This window comes from Sinocyclocheilus anshuiensis, unplaced genomic scaffold (genome assembly GCF_001515605.1).
Source record: "Sinocyclocheilus anshuiensis isolate Anshui unplaced genomic scaffold, SAMN03320099.WGS_v1.1 scaffold7, whole genome shotgun sequence".
Classification (NCBI taxonomy): domain Eukaryota; kingdom Metazoa; phylum Chordata; class Actinopteri; order Cypriniformes; family Cyprinidae; genus Sinocyclocheilus; species Sinocyclocheilus anshuiensis.
The window spans coordinates 1616679-1622205 of NW_015549582.1; positions in this window are offsets into that span (position 1 = coordinate 1616679).

Genomic DNA, 5527 nt, shown 5'->3' on the forward strand with positions numbered 1-5527 from the left:
GGTGGGGAAATGTTGTTTGAGTGAAGGGTGTGTGAGAGCTCTTCTCTCTCTCTCTGTACTGCTCTTTTGGCCGCTGTTCCCTGTTGTACCACATCAAACTGATCTCAGATCAGTGCCCAGGCTGTTTCCACCGGACAGCAGAGGCGTGAACAGCAGGGAAACAGTGGGAGGAATGTGAACATTTGGCCTAGCTCCAGTCTCCAGAGCCTGGGGCAACACACGGCCCTGTTGCTGTCACATCACCCTGCTTCTTCATATCAAGTCCACAAAAGCAGACAGTACATGACTGCATCCACTTCTGCTATGCAAACGCCCATAGAGAGCCTCCATGTTATGCTTGGTAATTAACTGTGGTATGTCTGCGAGGTTTCCTCTTTGGAGTGATGGAAATGTGATTAGGTGAGAGAATTAAATTATTGAATTAGTTCTTATCTAATCAGTATACAACCATAACTGAATCAAAGTCAAGATCTGAGTGCGGGTTTATTTGCAACAGTTCAAAGTCCACATATAAACCAGTTTACAAAGTCAAACTGCAATAAAAGTGGAACTAGAAAGTTCAGACATTCAAAAAAGCAAACGGGATGCATGGAATAGATTGGAGGGGTGTGTGTGTGTGTGTGTGCGTATACACTGTATATACAATTTTGGAGGTGTTCTGAGTGGTTGTCAGCATTGCTTGGGAGTTCTAATGGTTGCTAGGATGTTTATGATATAATTTTATGTGCTATAAAGTGGCAAACATCATCACACAAGGCTTGAAAATGTGGATGTTGAGAGTATGTTTTTGTCTATGCTTGGGTGAGACTGCTGTTCCTCCACAGGGAACTCAGCCTAATCATGAGAGGAATGAAGGGCTGCTCATGCACAGAGAGCAGGATAAAGGCAAAGACGGAATATTAGTGAGAATTAACCTCTAGATCTGTTGTGACTGTCGGCAGCTTTGATTGTTCACTGCAACAAGGGTGCAGATTCAAGCAAGAGTAACACTCTTTAACATCATCATCAAACCACAGGAAATGACATCACTTCTCCAATGGCATTGCTGCAAATGGAAAAACTGTTCCTCAAAGTAAAGACATAAAAACACATTTGTATGAAGCTCATCTAGCATCAGCCATCTATTTTATTATAACATGCAGTTGAGAAAACATTGAGAATTAATTTCCTTTCAGGGCAGGTTTACATTCAGATGGTTGAGAGTGCAGCCAGGGGCGCCGTTAGCAATTTTGGGCCCTATGAAAGAATATGAGGTTGGGCCCCCTGCCGCACCAAACATGCATATTCCAACCAACCTAGCTATTCAAAATCTTTTTCTGCAATTTAACAATATTGACCTATTACTTTTGCTATTGCTTTGACCATTAGGTAGGCCTATCAGTAACATAATTCATTCAGAACCTGTTTTATGGACATAGACTTTCTGTACCACACTATTCTGCTGATATGGAATGAGTTTGACTACTTAATCAGTTATATTAATAGAAATGCTTCACTGGGGCAAACAAAAAAATCCTAAAATAATAAATAGGATACCCCACAACACCAGCATTTCCAGCAGTATCCAACATTTCTCAATCATGATCTTACTCAGCTAAATGTGACTATTAGCTTAACAGCTGTATTCCTTGTTTGCTAGCTACCTATGCACATACAGCATACAATGTTAAAAATGTTCTACATTATGAACCTTAACCCAAAAACCTTTAGCTTCATACACTGTCTGAAAAACAGGTTTGAATGGACTTTCCGCATAAAGCATGATTAACTGCATTGTGTGTGTAAGGGTGGTTAGTGTTTATGGTGTATAAGTGAAGGAGAGTTATGTGGGGTCATGTCAGTGTTATGCATACCACAGCCCCCTGAGAAAACCATCCTGGATACAAACGACCAATGTGGATACCAAACCAATGCAAATAAACGCTCAATTAAACCAGCCCCATAGCACTGCTGCCAGATCACCCCTAAATATGACGATTCATTTACAAAGATTTCACCCATGCTAATATATATAGCTGTTTATGCATTTTCATCTACACTGCTGTTTAAAAGTTTGTGGTTTTTGGAAGAAGTCTCTTATGTTCACCAAGGTTACATTTATTTAATTAAAAATACAGTAAAAACTGTCATTTTTGTGAAATATTGTTACAATTTAAACTATTTTCAATTTTAATATATTTATCTTCATATATATTTATATTATATTAGTTATATATATATTTATATATTTTATTGCTGTGTTAGAAAAGCTAAATTTTCAGATTTGATGCTCAAGTAATGTTTCTTATTATCTATAACTGTTGAAAATAGTTGTGCTGCTTAATGTTTTTGTGGAAATTATTTATTAATTAATTACTTTATTAATTAATTTATTATTAATAATATTAATATTATTATTATTATTACTATTGAATGAATTTGAATTAATCCTGTTTAGAACAATTTTTTAAAAAATTCTTACTGACCCCAAACTTTTGAAAAAGTGTACAACTTATATTGTGTAAATAGAATAAAATGTTAACAAGGATTTAATGAAGATGTTTATTTCCAAAACAATGTGATTAGCTTTTATATTGTCACTCTACTAAATCCAAAACAAATGATCAAATACCTTTTGGTAAATATTTGCTTTTTATTAATTTGCAGCATATCTTTTCTCCATATTAGAGTAATGTTAGATGTATAACGCAAAAATAATGTATTTCATTTGAATTCAGATTTATTTCTTTTTTATTATTTAATTTAGTTTGTTTATAGTGTCTATAATTAATGACCATTTGTTCAGGTTTCCAGAACTTCCTCTTCACTCAGTTTCCATCTGTTACAGTCTGATGGCTTGTTGATAGAGTGACTCAGCTCTTGGTTATGTAGAGAGCATCCATGCAGACAGCCATTTCTGTTTGTCTAAGGTGCAGGTGTGCTCTCAATGTTGACACTGGACAGAACAGAGTCTGTTTGTCATGCACATCTGAACCAGGGTGCATAGAGAGAGAGAGCAAAACTGTACTCTATGACAGAATGATGTTTGCCAATAAGATTTCAGAACAACATCGGGTCAGCCATTTTTAAAGACACATGCAGGTGTGCTCTCAATGTTGACACTGGACAGAACAGAGAGTCATGATGTGTCATGCACATCTGAACCAGGGTGCATAGAGAGAGAGAGCAAAACTGTACTCTATGACAGAATGATGTTTGCCAATAAGATTTCAGAACAACATCGGGTCAGCCATTTTTAAAGACACATCAGTGGAACAGTGACCCCTGCTATCTCGCATCAGGCGATTGTGATTAACTCTCTGATTAACTCTCACAGCTCTCACTGTGGACTGATTTTCAGAATCTAGTTCCAGTGAGGTGTTACTCATCATTAGCACATGAGGGAAGGTTGTAAAGCTGTACAGGATGTTCTCTGACCCTGACTAAAAGTAGTGGGTCAGTGTCAGTATGTCCAAGCTGCAACTGTTATTTCATCAATAAATAAATAAAAATAAGTGGAACAGCAGGAGTAAAAGTGTGATCAGTTAAATCTCATTTAAATGCATATCCTTGAATAGTGCAAGACTAATGCAAATCTTTGATTCAGAACACAAAACTTTCAAGTTCAAGTTCGTAAATTATAATTATGACAAAATTATGAGATGCTAATTCATTTATATGAGGTTAAAAATAAAAAATTAGGACATAAATGTCAAAATTATTAGATAAAAAGTCGTCAAAATACAAAAGCCAAGTCGAAATTATGACATAAATCGAAATTGAGTGAATATTCAATTCATATTTATGAGACAAATTGAAATTGAGTCAAAATTATAAAATAGAAGTAGAAATTTTGATAAAGTTTGTAACAGTGATGTAAAAAGTCAACATTTGTCATAATTATGACTTTTTGTTATAATTTCACATTTTATCTCATAATTGTGACTTAGTATTCATAATTTGGACTTTTTATGCCATAATTATGACTTTCTGTCATGATTATGATTTACCAAATCATTTTGTTCCTTATGTGGTGGAAATGGGCTAATAATATGCCATGCCAACTTCATGCCAACAATCTCAGGACCAAAGGAAATTGAATTCTATTTATTTGGATTGTTTAAATTCAGGATTAAATGTCATTCACAACCTATTTTACTAGTAAAGAGTAAAACAGGATATTCAAAAAGGAGTAAATAATGTAGGACCAGGACAGGAGCTGATTTTATCTGCCATGAACTGTTTGAATTGTGGCCTCTGTATGACAGGTGACTGAAGGGGAAGGGTTGAAAAATAAGAGGACGTGGTGATGTAAAACCAAAACTGAAAGTCATTTCAGAAGCAGAGCAAATTATTACATTTTGATGAAAGAAGACAAACCTTTTTCTTTGGAAAAACATGCACCAGTGAATCCTTCACAATAAGACCAAAAACAAGTCTTAAGAAAGTAAAAAGTAAAGGTCAATTTTGATTTGTTGACTTTAAAAGAAGAGAGAAAAGCAGCTTTAGTTTGATATTTTATGTCTCACTATAATCTATCTGAGAAATGGATACTAAAGCAACTCTAAACGGTATCTTATGTTTTATACTGGACATATTAATGTCACCTGATATCAAAGTCGTTCTTTGAACTGGACTTCTGTTGTTAATTCTAACCGTTCTATTGAGCTAACCCTCAAAACTCTTGCCAAATCTGGGTCTTTTGATTTGTGGATTTGGCTGTGTTTCGGTTTGGCTTGGGTACTGTCTCTATTCTCAGATTCATGAAGATAGAGGAGGACACTGTCTACTCTCTGTGAGTGAACTTACTGAAGTATATCATTACCATTAACTTGACTAGGTCGCATTCCTTTCCAGTGCACAGAAACCTCATGTCACTGGTGGTCATTTTATGGACCACAAAGGCCAAATATATTGTATGATACACAAAAGGGGCACATAAATACATTTCATTTTAATTTACTCCTCATCCAAATGTCTTACAGTTCATCCCTTTAAGTATCTAATCATAGGCATTAGTTTTCAACTACTGTACATTGAAGACAAGTAACATAACGGCTCTAACCTGTAGGGTTTGGAAGTCAGGCTGATTTGGAGTGAGTTTAAACAAGCTGAGCTGAAGTGATAAACCTACAGTAGTGTTTTATTAAAGGATTCTTTGTTTACTGTTTGTTCCAGGTCATTTTGATTGACTAAAGCCCCCACCCCCCAAAATAAAGATAATAATAATAATAAACATCACACCCAATAAATCATTACCATCTTAAACAAATAATAAATAATTTGATTCATAATGATGATAACAAATCCAAACATTGCTTTTTAAAAAAATGTAAATTATTAATAGTAATAATAACAACAAACCCTCTAAAAATAATTTATTCATATCATTTATATATAATTTATCATTTATTAATTGAATAATAATAATATACAGACTTAGAGAAATCATTACAATTTTAAACAATTAAATAATTTAATTCATTTATTAATTACTAATAAAAAAACAACCTTCTAGAAACCATTACTTTTTTACACACACACACAC